Below are 26,502 nucleotides of genomic sequence, written 5' to 3'. Positions count from 1 at the left end.
AAATATAACACATTAACTAAAAAAAAAAAAAAAAAAAACCTTACATGTAGAAATAAAACCTAAATCCAAATTCAAATATCCAAATCATGTCATCTAAACACACCATAACAGTATTGATTTACAAAATAATTTAGAAAAAAGTGATATTAAAAACTTTTTAAAAATAATTTATTAATAATTTTTGGCGAAAACCACATTTTCATCCTTACATTTTCACGCGATTTTCATTTTCATCCCTAACTTTTTTTTTTCTATTGCTTTTAGTCCCTAAAATCAAAAAAAGTGATCTCATTTTTGTCCCTACCGTCAGTGCCCTAACAGCAAAGTCCTAGGTGGCAGATGGAACATCTTATTAGCTGACGTGACGCTGATATGGCAGTGATGTGGCAATTAAAATATTATTAAAAAAATATTATTTGGCATTTTTATATGCCACGTCAACATTTTAATTATTTTTTTTTAAAGCCACATCAGAAAATTTTAAAAAAAATTAAATTTAAAGAAAAACCTTAAATCTAATTAATTTAAAATTTTAATTAAAATTTTCTTTCATGTTCTTCACCTTGCTCTTTGTGTTCTTCACTGACCAAACCCAGCAGCAAGAACTCAAACCCATATCAGAAGATCACAAACAAAAATAAGAAGAAAAAATTAAATTAAATACTAATAGGAAATTTTCTTCATGTTCTTCCCAAATCCAAGAAGCAACCAAATCAATCTCTAGCAAACCCCAAATCCAAATCCAGCAACCAAACCCAATCTCCATCAAATCCAGAAAAACAAAAAATAAATCCAAGAAATAAACCCATAAACACAGCAACTAACCCAATCTCTATCAAACCCATAAACCCAGAAATTTTCTTGGGAAACAAACACACAAAAAACCCATAAAATCAAAAAACTCCACATCCTCTCGAAAAAACAAAACCCCGTCCTCGATACCCAATTCGCCGCTGGGAAGCTCGATTCGAAGGAAGCGAATTTCGTTGAAGTCTTTGAGGAGAGCAACAGAGCGGAGGAGGCGGAAGAAGATGAAGCGGGTCTCTTAAGGTTAAGGAATTGGGTAAAGAGCTGAAGGGGCTTGACGATTCCGCCAAAAACGAACCGGAAGAGGTTCGAGAATGGGTTGCAAGACTTGTTGGAGGAAGAGGAGATAGCCGGGGCGAAAAGAGAAGAAGACGAAGAGTCATTGTCAGAGAAAACGCAGGCGACCTGAACGACGACGTTGTCGACCTGAGGGACAAGGGAGTGGAAGAGGCGCGAAACGACGCAACACCAACCCAAGGCCTTGACATTGCCGATCCTGTTGAAGATCAAGAGGAGGATAGAGTCGGGAAGACGGTCGAAGTGGTCGATGTGGGATTGCAGCTTCGAAAATGTCAGATCTAACATTGCAAAAAAACGTAGGTTGGTTTGTTATCTGAATTCGTTAGTAGTAGAAGTGGGTTTGGTGTAGATCTGGGAAATTATAAGCATGTGTTTCTGTTTTTGTTTCTGCTTTTTTGTTTTATAAAATTGGTTTGTTTGCTTCTTGGATTTGGGAAGAATATGAAGAAAATTTGCTGTTAGTATTTAATTTAATTTTTTTTTCTTCTTGTTTTTGTTTGTGATCTTCTGATATGGGTTTAAGTTCTTGTTATTGGATTTGGTCTGTGAAGAACACAAAGAGCAAGGTGAAGAACATGAATATTAAGAAAAGAAAATTTTAAATTAATTAGATTTAAGGTTTTTCTTTAAATTAAAATTTTTTTTTTTAATTTTCTAATGTGGCTTAAAAAAAAATTAAAATGCTGACGTGACATATAAAAATGCCAAATAATATTTTTTTAATAATATTTTAATTGCCACATTACCACCATGTTAGATAATAGGATGTTCCGTTTGCCACCTAGAACTTTGCTGTTAGGACACTGATGGTAGGGACAAAAACGAGCTCAATTTTTTTATTTTAGGGACTAAAAGTGGTGAAAAAGAAAGTTAGAGACTAAACTGAGAATCGTGTGAAAATATAAGAACGAAAATATGGTTTTCGCCATAATTTTTCTAACAGGACACATTAACCGTGCTCATACTAAGATATAATATATTATAATATACAAAGGTAACAGCTAATGGATGCCAAATTAGTCTAGGAACTATTCTTAGAAATTTTTTATTAGAAAAAAAGGTAACTAATTTTTTTATATTTCTATAAAAATAATATTAAAACTTCTTTAAAATAACCGTTAACAAGTATCCTAGGAGATATCCCTTTGCATTGAGCCATGTGTTTTATTACCTGTGCTGCGCTACCAGAAAAATGATTGCTATCTAGGAATTCTCGTTGAGCAAGCACTACTGTTATCTTCAATTCGGCCAAATAAAAAAAATACTAGCCGTGCTTTCCGTATAGCTGTGCATGAGGAAGTGGATGGTGGGACATTGTAGGCAGTCTATAATTTGGGGACTATGGAAAGAGGCATTAATATAGATTTCCTGTCTCTGCTCCAGAAGAATTCTTATTTTATTTATTTTTTAGTTGCTCTTTGGGAAAAGTTATTTTTAAAATGATTTTTAAAACTAATATACCAGATTTAAAAATTATTTTTAAAATTTTTATGTAAAAATAAAAATAATTACTTTTAATGATTTTTTAAAATTAATGGAAGTTTTAAGGACATTTGTTTAGAATATATTTTTATAAACTTTTTATAAAAAAAATAAAAGTAATAGTTTTTTTAATAACTATTTATATTTCTCATAAAAATAGTATTAAAATTTTTCTAAAATATTTATCATTCATGCGTTAGCATGATTTATAATTTATTAATAAGGATTCAGTTAATGTATGTCTTTAAAACTCAAATTAATTATTTATTTTAGAAAATTTATTATAAAAAATTGAAAAAAATATCAAAATGTTAATCAATTTTTTGTTTTCCCATAAATTTTTTTCTTAAAATGATTTAGTAACATATGCCTTAAATAAAATATGAAACTCTATTAACAATTGAAAAATGCCATAGTGTCAGTTAAGAATAATTTATTGTGATGTTTATCTAATAAAAAAATTGTATAAATTGATAAGGTGATTAAAAATAGTACTGAAATAATAAATAAAACTCAAAAAATTAACTTTATTCACCCTGTATTCTCTAAAATTTGCTTAAGTGGCACCTTACAGTTAACATATCCTTAACAATTATATTAAAAGTACTACTCCTTTTTTAATAATATTTTCATGCAAAAAGAAAAAGGAAAAAATCTTGTTACAATATCATTGGCACCACCATTTGTCTTGTTCAGCAATCAATTGCCTCTCATCTAGCCGATCTTCTATTGGCTTAGCAATGAAAGCACCCCTCTTCCAATAAACTTCAAGCACCTTTATATTTGGGATAACATATTGTATCAATTGCACTTTATTCTCAAAAAAATATATATCACTTGTACTCATGTGTTATATATCAAACATATATCCTCGTATCAATTAAAAAGTGTGGATTCCCACTTTTTTTTTCTTAAAAAAAAAAAAAATTAATGTTGATGACCATTTGAGATAAATTTATAATCAATTGATGACTTGCAGATCCAGCTACCTAAAAGTGTATGAGAAATTCACCAATATTGAGTATGGGCTTTACGGTTAACGGCTAAAAATGTAGAGGCACGTATTATTATTTCTGTTGTTTTTTTTTTTTGGTTAAAAGTATTTGTTATCCATATGCTGTATTTTAAATGTACCTGGTTAAACATGTGTTAGTTTGGTTAGAAGCTCTCCAGCCCTTTTGCTTTTTGCCTAACTTTTTATTTTAATAAAAAAGCAATAAAACTAGCTTTTTTTCAACAACAAAAAAAAATGTAAACTTTTTTATCTTTTTTAATTTTGACTCACTTTTGACAAATAAGAAACTATGAAAAGGCATAGTTGGGTTTTGTGAATATATATGATCTGTGTTGTGAAATTTATAAGTACTAGTAAGTACACGAACCATACCGAATTATAGTTTGGCAATAATGAAATCAAATTTAGAGGAACTTGTATGAATGTAGGAAAATTAATTAAACTTTAATAAAATAAATCCTAATCTAGTTTAATAAAAATTGGTTGTTTTGAAATTAAATAAACTATAAAAAAAAAAAAAAAATTAATCCAATCAAATATATTATTAAAGTAGTAAAAGATGTAAACAAACAAGATAAAGGAGTTAAGGTTTCGAAATTTGCTTTGTTAATTCATTTCAGTATATATTTATGATCATTAATTTTTTCCAGCCCACTGCATGATAATCTAAAAGTCAATCTTACTATCATGGAAAATATTATCATTAAAACCCTTATTTTAAAAATCTAAAGCATGCACTTCTTCACTTTCCAAATATAAAATCAAATCATCAATTGTATAAGTTAACACACAAATCACAAAAGATATCCAATTTTAAAATCAAACGATTATAAACCAAACATTCAATTAATTAAGATAAATCCAAAATCATGAGAAAAACATGATTATATTGAACTCATATTAAAAATCTTAGCCTAGCTAATTGGTATGAAACAATAACAATTTATATCATTAAAGAACAAATATTGTGGTAAAAATTAAATTACATAAATAATAGTGATAATCTTAATTCTAATTGAAAATTTAACTACTCATGTTCGTTTAAATAAAACACAAAAATAAAATACTAAAAATTAAACTAAACAAATAAATTAGAGAAAGAAATAGTCACAATACAGCCCTAGCCCTTCTCTTTTTTTTTTCTTTCCTGGGTCACTTATGTACAAACTGACCTAGGGACTTATATAAGAAAAGAGCCGTTTGACACACTATGCAATAATCCTAATACAAGTAGAACAAGGAATTCACATATATGCAAGGGATTCCTTGCTTTAAACGCTGACTTTTATTTATTTTTTGACAGGTCCCATTGCTTGATTTTAGGAGTTTCTTTCCTTGCAAATTAACTTCATCCTCGTTGAATTGAATCTTGGGCTTCTTATTTTTCATTCTTTTCTTGTTTTTGGTCTTCTCTTGAATTCACGCCTGGGCTGGATGTTTACTTTGGGCAAAATCTCTACTTCATCTTCAAGCTTCACACTTGGATCTCAACTTAATTAGCTTGAAAATTGGCCTAGTCTTAGTTTGTGTGTAAATCCTTTATTATCTATAAACAAAGACAACTTATAGTCAGTTACAAAATAGCATAAAAGTGAGACTAAAATGCAAATATAAGAGTACTTTTTTATACATTTTTCGTGCACATCAATCTTCCATGTCATGTGATGCCATGGGAGTCATGGGACTGTTCCAGAAAATGTTAGAGAAACAATAACAGACATATATGAAAGGTATTTAGGAATCTAGGATGGAAACATTTTTGATGACTCAAAATGAATAACGTAAGGCAACACCATTGAGAAAAAGAGAGGAAAAAAATCAGATTCCATATATCTCAATACCACCTATATCCATGTATTCAGCGTCCAAATGACAAGTAACGAATCCCTAAAATGCAGGCCTTAGGATGCTAGAAATAGTATTTGTTCTTAATTTTCCACTCGGGATCCTTTTCATGTTACTTGTAAGCTATAATCCCAAGTTCCTGATGGGAGAAAACACCATGATGGTATATAATTAATCAGAAATAAAATATAATCAACTGGATAGGACCACCAAAACTAACCGTAACTCATTCTTTTTTCCTTTTTCTTTTTTTTCTGTGTTTTAGTGTTTATATGCTGAAAGCAATTTCTATCATCATCCGTTTACAAAATCATGTGACTACCAACTATAGAATTTGCAGTGGTAAAATTATTTCAAGTAAGGCAACCACGAAAAGTCAATTAAAGAAAAGGTTTAACCATTCTAATCCCTTCACGTTTACAACATACAAAAAAACAAATATATGCATAATTCTTTTATATCTCTTGCCATGTATAATTCTTTCATCATCAATTATTGTAATCCAATTGCTTGCTATGTATTGGTATTGCTTTTGGTAAAAATATATGCATATATATTACCTAAAGAAAGTTTATTTTGCTTCTGCTGCAATTGCCTTTGCTACAAGGTTCTTCCCTGTTGCAGGTGGACCATTTAGTAATACAACCCTCCATGGTTTTCGATTCCCTAAACAGGCGAACAAATGATTATTTTTTCCAAAACAACAATATAATATCCACATTAGTGGTCACCATAAGTCTAGCCATTCTTATTAGCATTGACACTAAGAATATACAGATAAACTATATAAAAGCAGAGATTAGAAAACTCAAAAGTTAAATACAATGATGGCTGATGGAGGAGGAACTTACTAGTAAAAAATTGTGGATACTTTTTAGGCCATATGGTAGCTTCTATCAAAACCTCTTTGCAAGTCTCAAGTCCGCCCACATCATTCAACTTCAGGAACGAGTCCGTAAGGCGAAGGCCGAATTCTGCTGTACGAGTTATAGAGGATTCAGGAACTTTTATAATGGAAAAGAAGTTTCTTCTCAAAACTGCTCAAAATGCCTTCAAAAAAAGTTCATAAGACTCTTGTTTATCTTCGTCGTTACTGTTTTCATCTGCCTTAGGCAGTTTGCATTGAAACTATTCTCTTAAATTATTCTCCTAAAGGCCAAAGCGCTATTTTTAATAATAAATAATAAAAATAATACTATTTTTTGCAAAAAAAGGTTTAGGGATTTTTTTTTTTTTAAATCCTTTATATTATTTTTAAAGATATAGTCTATGAAAATAAGTTTGGTCCTAAAAAAAAACTCTTAGTTACGCCCTGTGACATTGGTAATGATCATATTTGATATGTTTATGATGTTAGAATAAAAGTATGGAACTAATGGTCTAAGAGGAGATAAATTAGATAATAAAAAAAATTATGATCTGGATCACACCTAAATCAAGCGCTCAAAGCCCACTAAAGACCATGAACATAGCTCAAAAATAATAAACAGACCCACCTACCAGCTTTTTGCAAAGTGAGTCCAAATTAGTTATAATAATAATAATAATTAAATTTAAAAAAAAAAAAGGTGATGACCTGCAGAACACTATTTGTTTTTACTTCCTAAAAAGGGCCGTGCTAAATCAAAGGTTTATGACAAAGATATTGTTTGGAAGACAAAATTTATGTATAGTACTTAAGTGTTGTTTCATAAATTCACATCTTAAAATTCAGTTATGTGATTACTTAACTAAAAATACATTTTTATTCCAAGAAAAAAAAAACAAAACAAAAAAAAAAAACCAAAAAAACAAAACAAAAAACAGAACCTCATGGCTAAATTTGAAGAAGAATTCCTAAGAAACAGTGTCTAAAGTATCGTGCTTAAGTTTTGTTCATTTGTAATTGTGATGTGGGGGTGAGATTGATATTAATTATTTTTTAGGAACAAAACTAAAATTTTACTATGAAAAACCAGCTATATCAACCTGAATTACAAAAGAAAGTTGTGAAAGAACATATTCCATCCACACAACACATTCTGAACTAGTAATAACATACCTAGTCAGACTATGAGCAACCTTATTACATTCTTTCTTTGTATGAGAGTAAAGCAATTGAGTAAAAAACCTAGAAAAAATCCTTGCATCTTGAACTAAAAGATCATAGGGAGCCAAAGACCTACCCTCCTCAACTAAAGCCTTCATTATCACTTCCGAATCCCCTTCCAAAATGGATTGAGAAATCCCAACTTCATGAGCAAACTCAAGAGCCCGAGTAGTTGCCAAAGCCTCAATTTCCATAGCTTGAAAAGCTTGAGGAACCTGTTAAGATAGAGATGTTATGACCATACTTTGATTATCCCTAATGATCACACCAATGCCCGACTTATTTTCAACTTGAACACTGCGTCACCAAAGTTTATTTTACATAAGTAAGCTAGGGGAGGTCACCACTGGATATGAGGCTTAGAAGGCAAAGGGAGTGGGGGAGGCTGGACTACTATGAATTCATCATACCTTTCATTTGAAACCCAAGCAATCTGATCAATGCTACAACTAGGTTGGTGTAATCTAACCTAGTTTCTTTGAGTCCAAATTGACCAAGCTATCATAGAAAACCATTCTAAGTTCTTTTACTTCTACATTGAAAGTTCAATTAGTGTATAAAATACCCTTGAACATTTAGACTCTCAATAACAAAAATACCAATTCAAGCTTTATGACAAACAATAAGTGTGCGAATAATGAACACAAACTATAAACAGAATTGGTAAACAATCTAAGCCAATTAAAATCACATCCACAACAGAAAATAAAAGGCAAAGATTAAGGGAAGAGAGATGCAAACACAAGGACAACACAACGATGTGTTATCGAAGAGGAAACCGAAGCCCTCGACGTAAAACCTCTCCGCCGCCCTCCAAGCGGTAAGTAATCCACTAGAAAATGTAGTTGCGATACATGAACAATAATAGACCCTCCAAGCCTAATCTACCTAGTGTACCTAAACCTTTCAAGTTTCTTGCTTCAATGAGGTTGCGCCGAACCTATTTCTTTTCTAGCTTCCCGGATTCCGCTACTTGACCATAGCATCAACCAATGTGAAATTGGTTCCTTCCTAATTGCTTCCCAAAACACAAATAGCACTCTTACAGTAATGGATATGGTGAGAAAAGGTTTTGGTAAAAATCCTCTCAAGGATTTAACAATGGAGAGGAAGAGAGTAGAGGAATTTGAAGAGTCTCTTATGTGAAGATTGTGGATGAATCAATCTTGTTTTACTCTAGGGTTTCTCTCTCAAAATTCTCTCTAGAAGCTCTCTTTTTTTCGTGGGTATAAGGAGTATTTATACATGGGTGAGAATGGAATGTGAAGAGTCAGGTTTTTCAAAACAGAGCTGGCTTGCGGCTTGGCCTCACGGCTTGACTGAGTCGCGAGATCCAGCCGCGAGATAACTGAACGGCCAGTTGTCCTAATTTGTCCTGTAGTGCTCCAGCTAGCATAATGCTTCAACTTCTGGCATGCCTGGCATGTGTGCAGCTTCTGGCGGCTTGCAGTCGCGAGTCACCTACGAGATCCAGTTGCGAGTCTCTGTTTTTCTTACACACTCTTGAGCATTTCTTCACACTATCTCACTCACTACCCTTACAAGAATCCCATCTAAATACAGGGTTACTAATTGCTGAAATACAATCAAATTTGGTCCGGAATAAAGCCAACAAGATGGTTTAAATTCAACCTTAAATGCATAATCCAGGAGGCTAGTTCATTGAAGTTCAAAAAGCAAGTGTAGATGCAAAAATCCCAGGAGTTAGAGGCATTCCACACATCATCTAACATGGGATAGGACCAAAGATCACAAAGCGGAGCTTCTACGGCCGAGTTACATCAGTCACAACAAGGACTATCAATCACCATTCTATGAACCAGGTTAGCTTTGGTTGGCATAGAATTTCAGCAAGCTCTCCATATAAGATTCTTCACCTTGTTCGGAGAATGTAAAGCCCATATATTCTTCTAAAGTCTAGTATCATGTATATGAGGATCCATACTATGGTCAAGCTATGTCTTCATCTTAAGAAAACGATAGCCAGACTTACAAGCTAGAGTAATTCCCATCCTGTGCCAGAAGCTTGAAGAGAGAATCGGTTGTTGTATGGTTTGGCTAAGGTTATTTTCTTGATAGCTTTGACCTCCTGTGGAACAAAGATGTCATCAATCATATCTATGTTCTATAGTCTCATAAAGGGATCAATTAACAAGTTGAATGTAGCCTTCTACAAAGATTCCACAATCAGGGAAGACACCATAGTAGGATGCTTAACTAGCAACCAAAGATGTTGTCATATTTTCACCGACTTACCATCACCAATCCACCAACAAGCACCTCGTGCAATGACATCCCTACCTTTTAATATACTTTTCCAAGTATAAGAGCCCCTCCTTGAATCTTTAGCCTCCATTATTAAGCCATCTGGAAAAATTCTTGCCTTAAAGACTCTATAAAACAAAGAGTCCCTATTATGGAAAAGCCTCCAAACTTGTTTAGCCAACAAAGAATCATTAAAAAGGGATAAATCTCTTAAACCCATACCACCCACCATTTTAGATTTTATCATCTCATCTCATTTGAGCTAGTGAATTTTTCTCCTATCACCACGTTGTCCTCACCAAAACCTTTTAATTAGGAAAGGAAGTTTGAAGTAACCTATGGCATATGTTGGAATAGCAAGACCTCCCACCCCGCTTGAGATAACAACTTGCCCTCCTAGCCTTGTAGCTTCCTTCTAAACTCTTTCCTTAATGTAATTGAAGCTTGCTTTCTTCCCCTTACCCATCAAAGATGGAAGATACAAATATTTCTCATATTATTTAATCTCTTGGACCCCTAAAATACCTTTGATAATTTGTCTCTTAGCCTTTGGAGTAGACTTGCTAAAAAAGATGGCAGTATTATTTCAATTCACTTTCTGGCCAGAGGCACCCTCTTAAGTAGATAACATATCCAAGACTCAGCCACACTCTTCAATTTTGAGGTTGCCTTGCCAAAAATAAAAGCTATCAACTGCGAAGAACATATGTGTTAGTCTTGGTCCCCATTTGCATAGAGAGAAAACTTTAATCTCACCCCTTCTAGCTACTTGTTTAATGATCCCATGCAAACTTTTAGTACACAAGAGAAAAGGAAAAGGGCACAATGGATCTCCTTGTATTATTCACCTTGATGGATGAATTAAACCTTTGGGCTCTTCATTAACAAGGATCAAATAAATAACTGTTTTCAAACAAACCATAATGAGATTAATCTAGGTCATTGAAACCCATTCTCCTCATAAGATTCTCTAGAAAAGCCCACTCGATTCTATCATAGGCTTTACTCATATATAGCTAAAGTGTCATACAACTAGATTTGCTTGAACTGTGAGTCTTCATGCAATGCAAAGTCTAAAAAATAGCAAGAATGTTATAAAAAATAAGACGATCTTTTGCAAAAGCCAAATGGTTCTCTGTGATGACCCTTGGTAAGTCCTTTTTTAATCTGTAAACTAGCACTTTTGAAAAAAAATTATATAGTGTGGGCGCAAGCACCCCCACCTCGTTAGGCTGTAGTGGTTTCCTCATAGGAAGTACACCTCGGCCTAGGGTGGACTGAGCGGATGGTATAAATGGAGTCGACATCTAGATTAGGTTTAGGAACCATATATATAGCACTCTTGTGGAAGGACTAATCTTTATCAAAGCACATGTTTAGAGTTTAGGTATAGGGATGGGAAGGTGTTAGACACTCAACCCCACCTAACCTGTGGGTTGGCCTCCACTTATTGTGTTTCAAATCCTAATCTCATCAAAGGGTATCCTAACATATTATTCTAAACACACACACACACACACACACACACACACTCTCTCTCTCTCTCTCTCTCTCTCTCTCTCTCTCTCTCTCTAAAATATCTATTTAGAGCATTTATCATGGCATTCAAAAGTATATTCTGAAAGTTCAAATAGTGTACAAAACACTCTTGAACGTTTAGACCCCCAATTACAAAATAACCAATTCAAGCTTTATGACAAACAACAAGTGTGCAGAAAATGAACATAAGCTATAAACAGAATTGGTAAACAATCTAAGCCAATTAAAATCACATCCACAGTAGAAAATAAAAGGCAAAGATTAAGGGAAGAAAGATGCAAACACAAGGACAACACAACGATGTGTTATCGAAGAGGAAACTGAAGCCTTCGGTGCAAAACCTCTCCGCCGCCCTCCAAGCGGTAAGTAATCCACTAGAAAATGTAGTTGGGATACATGGACAGCAATAGACCCTCCAAGCCTAATCTACCCAGTGTACCTAAGCCCTCCAAGCTTCTTGCTCTAACGAGGTTGCGCTGAACCTATTTCTTTTTTAGCTTCCCGGATTACACTACTTGACCATAGCATCAACCAATGTGCAATTGGTTCCTTCCTAACTGCTTCCCAAAACACCAAATAGCCCTCTCACAGTAATGGATATGGTGAGAAAAGGTTTTGGTAAAAAGCCTCTCAAGGATTTAACAATGGAGAGGAAGATAGTAAAGGAATTTGAAGAGTCTCTTATGTGAAGATTGTGAATGAATCAATCTTGTTTTTCTCTAGGGTTTCTCTCTCAAAATTTTCTCTGGAAACTCTATTTCTTTCGTGGGTATAAGGGGTATTTATACTAGGGTGAGAATGAAATGTGAAGAGTCAGGTTTTTAAAAACGGGGCTGACTCGCGGCTTGACTGAGTCGTGAGATCTAGCCGCGAGATAACTGAACGGCCAGTTGTCCTATTTTGTCCTGTAGTGCTCTAGTTAGCATGACGCTTCAACTTCTGGCATGTCTGGCACGTGTGCATCTTCTAGCGGCTTGCAGCCGCGAGTCACCCACGAGATCCAGTTGCGAGTCTCTATTTTTCTTGCAAACTCTTGAGCATTTCATCACACTATCTTACTCACTACCCTTACAACAATCCCACCTAAATACAGGGTTACTAATTGCTGAAATACAAGCAAATTTGGCACGGAATAAAGCCAACAGGATGGTTGATTAAATTCAACCTTACAATCTCCCCCTTTGGCTATTCCGTGACAAAACCCTAATACAGACTCTAGACTTAACATGTGAGTTGGGAACAGTTGAACAAAACTCACTCACACCTAACTCTAGAAACTGTGAAGCTCTTGAATCATATGAACATGAATCTCCTGAAACACAACAATACACCATGATCATTGTATGCAGAAAAGCATGAAATGCATATGAAGCAGGCATGATGTGATCAAGCAAAGATGGAGTTAAGAAACAAACCATGGCTTGATCAAACAATCAATCACTACAAGGTAGTGACCACAATACTCATTCACACTTAGAATGAACACTTGGACATACAAGCTAACAAGCTCAATGCAAGTCACTTGCATGCCCAACACTCAACCAATGCATAATACACTAAGTATGTGCATCTAGGAACAATCCTACAATGGTACAAGAGTGACAGTACTTAACAAGAAAATGCTTGACATTTAGTTAGAAGTACTGATTTAACAAAGTATAAAGGCTGCATAAAGCATGATACAAGCCATAAAGCCTACAGATAATGAAAATCAAACCCTCAAAGCTTACAAAAGCAACATGGGACAAACCACATTATATACTGAAAAATATCAATATATATAAAAGGTAAACCAAGTTTCAAAAACATCCATGAGTTATGAGTTTAAACCAGACAATAACCATAACCACAATGTACCAAACCCATAGTAACAACAATTATCCAAAACATAATACTTTAACCATAAACATAAACAAAATAAACAAGATAGACACTGTTTTTGACTGCTCCCCCTCAAAAGCTGCTTCTCAAAAACTTCTCCCCCTTTTTGACAGGAATGGCAAAAGGGTCACTGCCCATGATGTGTGGTGAAGCTGACAAATTTTGCTGAGAAAACATCAAGCTGGTCCTGCATGGCTGCTATCTTCTCAGACTGCTCGGTCTGGACCTCTTTGATTCCATCAAGTCTTTCTAGAATGACCTGAAATGCATCTGGAGGTATATCTGAAGAAGTTGATGCTCTAGTCCTCTTGCCACTCCTTCTGGGGGTTGAAGTTGATGCCTAACCTACTGCCTCTGCCTCAATCTCCATTGGAACACCCTCTCCTTCATCACCTTCATCTTCTTCACCTGGAAGATGAACACTTATCCTCTTGAAGGTTTGCTTGTTAATTGCTGAAGGTGTAGACATGGGACTGATGTCTCGAGGGATTGCAACACCCTTTTTTCTGAAAATCCTCATGAGTAAACTAGGGAAGATCAGTTTAGGCATAGAAGTGGTTCTAGTCTCATCCACAATAGTATCAAATATGTGAAAAATGATATCAATGAATGTCTTTTCCTTGAGCTCCATCAGAAAAATTGCCCTGGCATTGTTAATTGTAGTCAACTTCTTTATACGATACAGGTTAAACATCATGATAATTGTGAGACACCTCATGTCCACTGGAAAGGCTGTGGTATTTAGGCATTTCCCTTTCTCTGTCCACAAATCCTCTATTGTACAGTTTCAATAGACAGCATCCTATCCTTATAGTTGACAAAATCATGATCTTCTAACCCCTCAAGACCTAGCACATCATCAATGTCATGTGCATCTAAGGTGAATTATGTACCTCTAACCCAGCAACTCAGCTCATCTTCCCTTATCACAGCATTGGAGTAAAACTCCCTAATCAGGGGTTCACATACAACTGGGAAATCACTTAGCAGTCTTTCCCATCCTCTCCCCTCAAAACAACTAGGGATAAAGGTGTCTCTCAAATCCTCCAAATCCACATACCTTACTTGTATGATTCTTGCCTTTAAGAAAAAATTCTTGTATCTCTCAAAATGGGAAACAGACCTAAACAGATTAGGGTCCATTTTCATTCTCTTATCTGCTTTTTTGGTAAGTGTTTTCTTCTTGGGGGATGAAGGAGTCATTTGTAAACAAGCAGAAAACGCCACAACAACAAAGTACAGTACATGTGTAAAACAAATCAGTACTCTATTAGTGTCATAAATAGATAAGTGTAGAGCAACAAGACCAAAGATGGCTTAAAGATAGGTATAAAGTAAAAGCCTCAAAACTTAAACCAACAACTCAGATGAGTGTACCCATTGGTAGATACTTAAGAACAACCAACATTTTGCAGAAGAGTTCTAATGCTGCAGAGTATAACATCACCCAAAGGACAAACATATGTCAATGAGACATATATTTTGATGAGTATGAAATAACACAAAATACTCAAGACAGATGCACACACTAGATATACTAACACAGAATCAAATCAATATAACACAACAAACAAAACACAATCATTTTGAATCAACTAAATAAAGTGGGTTTAAATGAAATGGGTATAAGTCAATCAACAAACCCTAAGCATAAAGAAGACAAATATTAATGAACAAATCTAGCAACCTAAACAAGTTCATATAAACCAAGATCCTCAACACGCCATACAAGGACAAAGAACAACACCGAATCACCAGCCCAACGTAAATCAGAATATCAACACATATAATCAAGAGGGAAAAGCTCAAAAACAAGAAATACTGAGTGAGAGAATGAGAACCCATACCTTTTTCTTGAAGATTTTGAGTTGAAATGAAGCAAAAATGGGGCTTGAAGAGGGTGACGCGAAGTGTTTGGGAAAGAAACAGTTAAGAGAGAAAGTGAATAGTTACAAAAGTTCGAGGGAAAACTAAAAAATATTTTTTTTAAAATGCCCTTACTGTGCAAAACACGCGTTTTTCGCAGCTAAGGTAAGTCGCTAGATACACCTACCAAAACACTTCAAGCCAAAAGTTTTGAAAAATTTGGTAAGTGTTTTTTGCGACTGGAAGTCTCACTCGCGAGGGAGTCGCGAGCTGAGCCACGAAAATCTCTGTGTACCCCTCATGACTGGACCTTCCACTCGCGAACAAGTCGCCAAAACTAACTTGCGAGTTCTCGACTGTGGCATGCGACTTGACTGACCCGCGACTGAGTTGCTAAAACAAGGAAACACTATTTTTGAAATTTTCTGTTTTTGTGAGAACAAAATACTTTCCAAAAAGAACTAAAACACTCAAAAATATTTTTGTATTTGAATCAACAAAGATTGAGCATGTGAAAACACATTTTATCAAGTACAATCACACAAATGAATATGGCATTCATTGAACATAAACTTGTATGTTGTGTGTGGGTGTCAACAATGAGATATTCCTTAGTCTAATGTGAAACTTCAATGATCAATTCAACCAAGGCAAACACAATTAGCACTAGATCATGTGACCTATCTTAATTATAGAAGTATGCATATATGAACTCCCATAAGACTTGATTACATAATTTGGAGCTTTACATTTGACTCCACTTTCAATCATAACATTTGATCTTTTTTATCCTTTTGAAAAAATCACCTCTCATTGTGAGAGTGATATTTGATATTTCACCTTGATGAGATAGCCTTTGGCTTTTTGAATAATCATACACTTTATTTTTAGTTGCTTTCCCTTTTTCCTAGTCGAATACTAGTATGTGCAACAGGCTTTTGCAGCTCAATATCTCTTTACATTTGGAGATTTACATTTGGTGAGCTCTTTTTAGCAAAAAAAAAAAATAAAGAGTGGGAAGATATATAGGCACAAGTCTATGCATGTCTCAAGATCAACATAACCATTCACTAATTATTCATGACAAGTTTGAAGATCTATTTACAACAGTCACATAGATTTCAAGATTTCTCCCATAGTGATACGAGTGCAAAGGAACAAGCTACGCTCGTAAATGCACAAAGCCATTAGCACAAAGGTACAAGGCAAAACAAGTTTTGAGACAAAACTCAACAATGTTGATCAAACTTTTTGATTTTCTACTTTTTATGTGGTTTTTGGATTTTTGACACATAAGAAGGAAAAGATTGATCAAAAGCAACATTAAAAAAAAATTTAAATGATAGAATGCAAAAACAAACAAACAAATTTCAACTCACACAATAAATAAGCAAATAACCAAACAAAGTCACAAAGCATAGGAAGTATTGATGCATGGACATGTTCTAATACTTATGCATGAGTACCCTTTTTCACCCACATGTCACTTGCGTTTGGGGTGATTTCCTTATAGGATTGGGTACGAGAGTTAGGGCTTTCAAACCTTCGTGTGAAGTTCTCCAAGCAGTTGGTGAAAGCACCAATCATCTTCATTACGTCCATCATTCCAGGATCACCACTTTGATCTCTTGATGGTTCACCAACCCAATTTCTCCTGTCATTTCTAGGTCCTCGTGACCTTGGAGCAGTTGCATTATTCATTGCTTTCAACTTTTGACAATTTGGTCGAGTATGCCCTTGAAGTCCACAGTGATGACACACATGGTTCGATCTAGGACCTCTTTGTGATCGTGGACGAGACTTGGCTCGGGATTCAGACCTGCTCACAGATTGATTACGGGGGTTGTTCAACATCCATTGGTTCTCCACATTCCTCTTCTCCTCTATCTTGGGCTTCTCAGCAGTAGGGCCAACTTCAACTGACTCTTTGACCTTTATAAACTTCACTTCTTTGGTGATATTGCTAGATGAGCTACTCCCTCCGGTATATCCCAATCCGAATTTTTCTGAAAAATGCTTTTGAGATGAAATAACATCATCTAGCTTCTTGGTGGAGACCCTCTCTATCTTAGCATTTGCTTGCACAACCTCTTGTTCAAGAAATCTCACATTTGTGTAGGCTTCTGACAGCTCACCATTTAGTGTCTCTATCTCACATTTGGCCTCATAGCAAATTAAGAGACTTTTATAGTCTTCCTCTGCCTTCTTCATCTTTCTCACAACTGCCTTGGCCACCCTTGTGTACTCACCCGACTTCTCCAGGAGTGAGTTATAATTCTCTTGAAGATTGGCTGTGCTTTCATCTTCTTCAGCATCTGATTCTTCAACAACTCCCAATGATTCTTCATCACTATGTTTTCCAAGTTCTCGTACAAGCAAATTCAACTCGTCTGAAGACTCAACATGGGCAATAGTCATAAAAGCAGAATAATTCCCTTCTTCATCACAGTTTTCCTCAGAATCTGAGTTGGATGAATCCGAGTCACTCAGTGTCGTGGCATACACCTTGCCTTTTGATTTCAAATAATTCGGACATTCTTTCTTAAAGTGTCCCTGCCGTTGCATTCAAAAAAGTGACACCTTGTGTAGATTGAGATTCTTTTCCATCTTTCTTTTTGAATTCTCTTTTCTCCCTTCCTGAACTTTGGAATTTCCTTTTATCACCAAATTTACCATTATTCTTGAATTTCAAGAATTTTCAGAAATTTTTCACAAGGTATGCAACATCTTTGTCAACCACATCCTCATCCGATGAGTCATGGACTTCCAACTTTTCACTAATGGTCTTAAGAGCAAGAGATTTGCTCTTCTGGTGATTGGGCAGCGACATTTCATAAGTCTGAAGAGAACCAATCAGCTCTTGGACTTTGATGTCATCAAGGTCCTTACTCTCTTCAATCGCTGTCACTTTGGCACGTAAGCTTTCCGGCATTGATCGAAGGATCTTTCTTACTATTTTAGAATCCTCCGTTTTCTCTCCCAAATTGAACTTGCTGACAATCACCTCATTCAACTTGCTATAGAAAGAGTCAAGGGACTCATCCTCACTCATTTTAAGCTCCTCAAATCGATTGTTCAGCATCTGCAGCTTGGTGTCTTTCACTTTCTTCGTGCCTTTGTAGGTGGTCTCCAATATCTCACATGCTTCTTTGGCAACGGTAATGTGAGAAATCTTGTGCAACTCATCTGGAGACACACCACAGAAAATTGCATTAAGTGCTTTACTGTTAGCAATAGATGCGGCGAGTGCTGCCTTATCCCATGTGGATTTGGCTTCCTCAGGCCTGGTCCAACCTATATCAACAGCATTCCAAGCTGATTCATCAATGGAACATAAAAATGCTCTCATGCGAACCTTCCAAAAAGCATAATTACTACCATCAAAATATGGAGGTGCATTTAGGGATTGAAACCGGTCCATCTCAATATGGGGTCAAGGATCACACTATGGTAATGAAACCAATAAAAGTGTACCCGCTCTGATACCAATTGAAAGTTTAAATAGTGTACAAAACACCCTTAAACGTTTAGACCCTTAATTACAAAATAACCAATTCAAGCTTTATGACAAACAACAAGTGTGCGGAAAATGAACATAAGCTATAAACAGAATTGATAAACAATCTAAGCTAATTAAAATCACATCCACAGCAGAAAATAAAAGGCAAAGATTAAGGGAAGAAAGATGCAAACACAAGGACAACACAACGATGTGTTATCGAAGAGGAAACTGAAGCCTTCGGTGCAAAACCTCTCCGCCGCCCTCCAAGCGGTAAGTAATCCACTAAAAAATGTAGTTGGGATACATGAACAGCAATAGACCCTCCAAGCCTAATCTACCCAATATACCTAAGCCCTCCAAGCTTCTTGCTCCAACGAGGTTGCATCGAACTTATTTCTTTTCTAGCTTCCCGGATTCCGCTATTTGACCATAGCATCAACCAATGTGAAATTGGTTCCTTCCTAACTGCTTCCCAAAACACCAAACAGCCCTTTCACAATAATAGATATGGTGAGAAAAGGTTTTAGTAAAAAGCCTCTCAAGGATTTAACAATAGAGAGGAAGAGAGTAGAGGAATTTGAAGAGTCTCTTATGTGAAGATTGTGGATGAATCAATCTTGTTTTTCTCTAGGGTTTCTCTCTCAAAATTCTCTCTGGAAGCTCTCTTTCTTTCGTGGGTATAAGGGATATTTATACTGGGGTGAGAATGGAATATGAATAGTCAGGTTTTTCAAAACAGGGCTGGCTCGTGACTTGGCCTTGCGGCTTGACTGAGTCGCGAGATCCAGCTGTGAGATAACTGAACGGCCAATTGTCCTATTTTGTTCTGTAGTGCTCCAGCTAGCATGACGCTTTAACTTCTGGCATACCTGGCACGTGTGCATCTTCTGGTGGCTTGCAACCGCGATTCACTGACGAAATCCAGTCACAAGTCTCTATTTTTCTTGCACACTTTTAAGCCTTTCATCACACTATCTCACTCACTACCCTTACAACAATCCCACCTAAATACAGGGTTACTAATTGCTGAAATACAAGCAAATTTGGTAAGAAATAAAGCCTACAAGATGGTTAATTAAATTCAACCTTACATATTCCAAGGGCAGCAAGCATGTCATAAGGCAGTAGTATCAACAAGACATTAATCAAGAATTATCACATGCATATTCATCATGACAAACACGTCCAATCGTCCAAGCATGGCATCCTTATAACCAACCATGCCATCATTCAAAAGCTGCATGTTCATATTTATATGCATGACTTACTTCGCTTACCTCACCGCATTACTGCACCTATGAATCAATGCATGTTCATATTCTATACGTGTTAATGTCATTATCAAAGTTTAAACCCTAATCATTCATCTAATAGTCTAAGAATGTGAAACATGTTATTTTGCCAATCCTAATGCTAAATATGTGAAAACTAGGCTAAATAGAATTTGGGTTTCTATGCACGAGTATGTGTGTGCATGTGCATCCCATGTGTATGCATATGCATTCATGAAGGATGCATACGTATATACACCAAAAATACAAACTCAAGAACATAACACAGATAATTTAAAACAGGAAATCTAGCAAACTATCTTGCTTATAAAACAAACACTAAACAACCTAAACTAAAGACAGAGGAAATAAAGCAATAAAACACAAAAGAAAGCAAACAAAAAACAAGAAAAATGAAAAGATGAAGTTTGAACATTTACCTCAATACTAGAACTCTTTAGAGCTTTGATTTGATCGTTCCCCTCATTCAATCTAATCAAGAACAAAACTAAGAAGGTTAGTATGCTTAAAACTCAAAGATAAAGACCAAAATAGGTCCCAACCAAGTAAAATTTTACTTGACGATGTTTTCGTACAAAAACTCTCTATTTGATTCACAAGTTTCTAGTGAATTCAGTGCATATTGTGTATATTTGGTAAAAGAACCTTTGGGGCTTTTTATAGTGATCATAGAGGGATGTAGGGCGACTCCCAAATGATGTGGGATTCACTCTACATGAATTTATGTCCAAAAACTTTCCTTACATGTATTCAAAAATCCTAAATACATGCACATACTCGAGGCATGTATGCACATGCTCCGTGTATGCGTATGCATACTTTGAGCAAGCGTTCGCATACACGTGTATTCATACAAATGTTGAGGGTTTTCTTTGCACGTTTTCTTTACCAAATCATCCTTTAAGTCAAAGTGTTATAAGATTAGGCCCTAAATCAACCTTGGGCCTCTAATTGATGTCATCATTGGGGAACGGGGGCTCAAGTTGTAAGGGGTACAGGTATCTACATAGAGGATATTACAAAAACTGATGGGGCGATATTCATGAAAATGCTCAGGATTTTCGTTTTAGGTATGAGAGTAATGAAAGTGTGGTTCACAAGGTGAGGAATGCTACTTGTGTTCAACCATGAAAGAACAAATTGAGTGACATCTTGGTCCACAACTTGCCAGAAGCGTTGATAGAAAAGAGGAGGCATTCCATCCAAGCCAGGAGTTTTGAGTGGGGCCATTTGTTTTAAAGCAGTTGCCACTTCACACTTCTGAAATTCTAGGGATGGGATTGATATAAATGATACTTATAGCAACTTGTGTCGGTGGCATATATTAGAGTATCATATATTCATCCAATTTCCAAAGCAAAAGTTATTTTTTCATTTTGTTTGCTTACTTTTTCAAAAAATACCTTCTAACCAACTTTCTATTTTCTCAATCCTATTTAAATATTATTTCTCTATTCTTACTTTAATCTTCCTTGGTTCTTTTTTATAATCTTTCTCCATTCCCGAAAAAATAGAGGAAATAAAAACAATTTTTTTTTTTATTTACTTCAACAATTGTTTTATCTTAAAAATTTATTTTGTTAATGAACAATAACTCTACAAACTAAGAGAGTGACTATTCATGAGCCAAAAACATTTTGCATTTTCAAGAGACGGATAGAGTTGTATTTTAAGAGCATTTACATCAGCCTCTCTAATTTAACATTTTAGCAAATTTTTGTCTAAACCCAACCAAAGTAAGTGTGCATCAGTCTCGCTAAGTTAACAAAATTTTTAATGATGCACAATATCCTTGCCACTTGTAGTGAGGCATTGACCATCGCTACATTAAAAATAGATATTTTTTATTCAATTTCAGATCTCTCTCTCTCTCTCTCTCTCTCTCTCTCTCTCTCTCTCTCTCTCTCTCTCTCTCTCTCTCTCTCTCTCTCTCTCTCTCTCTCTGTATTGTGGGTGGGCAGTGGATCAATGATGGTGCGATTTGGTCTGGTGGTAGTGCAGTGGTGTTTTTGGTGGGTGCGGCAGTGGATTGATGGTGGTGTGATTTGGTTTGTCTCTCTTGTCCTCTCTCATCATCAGACAATCAATATAAAGCATGAAATTAGACACATGTATATATTTCCTTTTATTAAGTTGTATATAATTTTTTTTTTTTTAATCTGAGATAGAAATCTCATTCTATCATAATCTAAATGTATATGTGTGTAAAGCTCTCTCATGAAGATTTGAACTCCAACTCTCGCCCCTTTCCTTACAAGAACTTACACTTGTAGAGAGACTATCATGCTAAGGGTACGCGGTGATATATATCATGTCAAAAGACATATGCCACATATAATAATATTGACTATGTTTAGCAATATTGCCCTATATAATATTTAGCATGAAACCATAATATTTTTAATCCATTAAATAAATTCTATAATTTTAGAATCAATGCGATAATAGATAAATTAGATAGTACAATTACTAATTCTTAGAGAAAATTTACATTGTGTTATATGTCACACAAATAAACTTTGGCTTTGAAAGACACAATGAAAACAACTACCTTTTATAAATTGGACAGAGCTTGAATTTGGACAAAGTTTTATGTTGATAACGATAGTATGAAATAAAATAAATCATTAGTAAGAGTGTAAGACATGGAAATGTGAAGATGAATATGAACTTCTCAACTAAAGAACAAAAAAAAGTATATAAATTTATCTCAAATGGTCATCAACATTTTTTTTTTTTTTATAATAAAAAAAAAAGTGGGCATCCACACTTTTCAATTGATACGAGGATATATGTTTGATATATAACACATGAGTTCAAGTGATATATTTTTTTTGAGAATCAAGTACAATTGATATAAACTGCTTGATACAATATTAAAAAAAAAAAGTGGGCATCCACACTTTTCAATTGATACGAGGATATATGTTTGATATACAACACATGAGTTCAAGTGATATATTTTTTTTGAGAATCAAGTACAATTGATATAAACTGCTTGATACAATATTAAAAAAAAAAAGTGGGCATCCACACTTTTCAATTGATACGAGGATATATGTTTGATATATAACACATGAGTTCAAGTGAGATATTTTTTTTTGAGAATCAAGTGCAATTGATATAAACTGCTTGATACAATATGTTATCCCAAATATAAAGGTGCTTGATGTTGATTGGAAGAAGGGTGCTTTCATTGTTAAGCCAATAGAAGATTGGCTAGATGAGAGGCAATTGATTGCCGAACAAGACAAATGATGGCACCCATGATATTGTAATAAGATATTTTCTTCTCTCTTTTTTCTTTTTGCATGAAAACATTATTAAAAAAGGTTACCAATTATATATTGACCTACGATGGTTGCGTCTCTCTCTTCTCCCAATCATACGTCACATTGGGTAATAAAAACTGTGATTTGATCTATGCAACCATTGAGGAAAGACATTGAATAAAGAAAATGGGAAAAACAAAAGCAGTACCTTTTAAGACCACCGCACATCTTTGGTGTAATGTTCACTTTACAAGTATAAATGTTTGTAGGATGTGGGGGGTAAGGGCCGGGGTTCAAGTCTCTAGGAGGAAGTTTCACACACATATACACTTAAATTAGATTAAAGTAGAATTCTATCTTGTAAAAAAAAAAGAAAAAAAAAAAAAAAAAAAAAAAAAAAAAAAAAAGATAATTGTTAAGGATATGTTAACGGTAAGGTGCCACTTAAGCAAATTTTAGAAAATATAGAGTGAATAAAGTTAATTTTTGAGTTTCATTTATTATTTTGGTACTATTTTTAATCACCTCACCAATTTATACAAGTTTTTTTATTAGATGGACATCACAATAAATTATTCTTAACAAATACTATAACATTTTCCAATTGTTAATAGAGTTTCATATTTTATTTATGGCATATATTACTAACTCATTTTAAGAAAAAAATTTACAAGAAAACAAAAAAATGATTAACTTTTTTGATATTTTTCAAATTTTCATAAAAAATTTTCTAAAATAAATAATTAATTTGAGCCTAAAAGACATATATTATCTGAATCTTTATTAATAAATTATAAACCATGTTAACACATGAATGATAATATTTTAGAAAAGTTTTAGTACTATTTTTACGAGAAATATAAATAATTATTAAAAAAGCTATTAATTCTATTTTTTTATAAAAAGTTTATAAAAATATATTCTGAACTAATGTCTTTAAAACTTCTATTAACTTTAAAAAATCATTAAAAAATAAAATATTTTTATTTTACATAAAAAAATTTAAAACTAATCTTTTAAATATGGTGTATTAGTTTTTAAAGTAATTTTAAAGATAACTTTTCCCAAAAAGCAACTAAATTATAAATAAAATAAGAATTCTTCTAGAGCAAAGACAGAAAATCTATATTAATGTCTCGTTAAAAGGAGAAAATTCATAATGTTTCCAAAACATGCATCCTCTTCCTCCCCCTCACTTGGGGTCCACCCCCTAGTGAGGGGGAGGATGCATGTTTTGGAAACATGCATCTTTCCATAGTCCAAAACATGCGTCTTTCCATAGTCCCCAAATTATAGGCTGCCTACGATGTCCCATCCACTTCTTCATGCACAGCTATCCGGAAGGCACAGCTAATATTTTTTTTTTATTTGGCTGAATTGAAGATAACAGTAGTGCTTGCTGAACAAGAATTCCTAGATAGCAATCACTTTTTGTAGCGTTTACCAAAAAAAAAAAAATCACTTTTTGTAGTGCAGCACAGGTAATAAAAAACATGGCTCAATGCGAAGGGATATATTTAATGTATTTGTTTATGATTCTGATTAACGAGTGTTATTAAGTTATTTTAAAAAAGTTTTAATACTATTTTTATAAAAATTAAAAAAAAATTAGTTACGATTTTTTCCAATAAAAAATTTCTAAGAATAGTTCCTAAATTAATATAGCATTTATTATTGTTGAAACCTGAAAATTTATTATTGAAAATTTTATAATAAAATATTTTTTTTAATAAAACACTGTTCACAAACACTATTTATGCATTTTTAGGTGTTGGCTGGTTTATAAATAGTGCCTTGAGACCAAAAAAATAAAATAAAAAATATATATATATTGGTATGCAAACGCACGCTAACTAAGAATATACAGATAAACTATCTAAAAGCAGAGATTAGAAAACCCAGAAGTTAAATACAATGATGGTTGATGGAGGAGGAACTTACAGTAAAATTGTGGATACTTTAGAAACTTTGTTCTTTATTACCCAATGTGACGTATGATTGGGAGAAGAGAGAGACGCAACCATCGTAGGTCAATATATAATTGGTAACCTTTTTTAATAATGTTTTCATGCAAAAAGAAAAAAGAAAGAAGAAAATATCTTATTACAATATCATGGGTGCCATCATTTGTCTTGTTCGGCAATCAATTGCCTCTCATCTGGCCAATCTTCTATTGGCTTAACAATGAAAGCACCCTTCTTCCAATCAACATCAAGCACCTTTACATTTGGGATAACAGATTGCATCAAGCAGTTTATAGCAATTGTACTTGATTCTCAAAAAAAATATATCACTTGAACTCATGTGCTATATATCAAACATATAAGGCTTTTAGCAGCAGACCATAAAAAATAACAAAACAAAAGAGGTTCATGCAAAAAATAATAATAAGGTTGGTGAAGTCTGAGACTGCCTGAGACTATCTACCAAACGATGGTGATCCAAGCAACTATAAAAAGCATGGCTCTGTGGGTATTTCAGAGCAGACGGAACTTCACCTCCAACTACAACATCCAAATATTTCAACCATGTTTGCCCTGTTCTTCATGTTGTTTACCACCATCATCGCACCACTAATTCCAACCCTCTCTTCACAACCACCACCACCACTAGTTCCAACCCTCTCTTCACAAACACCACCACCACCCTTCCCCACATTTCCCTCCCTTACTCCACGTCCAAAAACTCCAGCGCCAGCACTTGAGTTTCCTCCAATCCCACCTTTCCCCCAATCTCCCCCTTTCACTCCATCACCACCAAATGACAACAAATGTGCTACATGTCAAGAACAATCATTACCAGTGTCGGTCGTGCTGGAGATTACCTTCGCTCTAACAATGTCAATCGCCTTAACCGTCACAGTGACGGTTTCCATTAGCCGGCGAAACGGGAAAAAAGGGGACCAAGGGGACCAAGGGGAGAAAGGGCCGAAAGGGGACAAAGGGCCGAAAGGGGACAAAGGGGACAAAGGGGACGAAGGGTGTTCATGCCAGCCCTGCCAGACCAGCCAGCCATGCGAGCAAGAAAATATAATAGTAATTTTTTTCCTATCTATTTGGATTTTTATATTTTTTTTTCCCCCCAGTTTTTACCATTTTGTTCTGTCTGAGTATTTGGGTGTTTGAATTTTTGTAATGGGCTTTTTTTTCTTTCCGGGAATTTAGTTTTGGAGTGCTTGTATTTTGGTCTTAGAAATGTTTCTTATCTCTGTTCTATATGCGTTTGACAAGGTGTGTAGTAGTTGGATGGTCTTTAGGAGAAATTATTAAGACCTAGGTCCCAAGTAGTCCCAAACAATAACAGAAGGCCACACATTTAAAACAATTTTGATTCAACTTCCTAAATGA

General features: G+C 34.6%; 1 pseudogene; it reads right to left on the bottom strand.

The window, feature by feature from the left end:
• Positions 1-735: 735 nt before the first annotated feature.
• LOC115983299 lies at positions 736-1,574 on the bottom strand (annotated as a pseudogene).
• Between the last annotated feature and the right edge of the window lie 24,928 nt (positions 1,575-26,502).

The sequence above is a fragment of the Quercus lobata genome, chromosome 4 (assembly GCF_001633185.2).
Source record: "Quercus lobata isolate SW786 chromosome 4, ValleyOak3.0 Primary Assembly, whole genome shotgun sequence".
NCBI classification, from domain to species: Eukaryota; Viridiplantae; Streptophyta; class Magnoliopsida; order Fagales; family Fagaceae; genus Quercus; species Quercus lobata.
The sequence above is the reverse complement of the archived record's forward strand: the minus strand, read 5'-3'. Positions and strand labels throughout refer to the sequence as shown.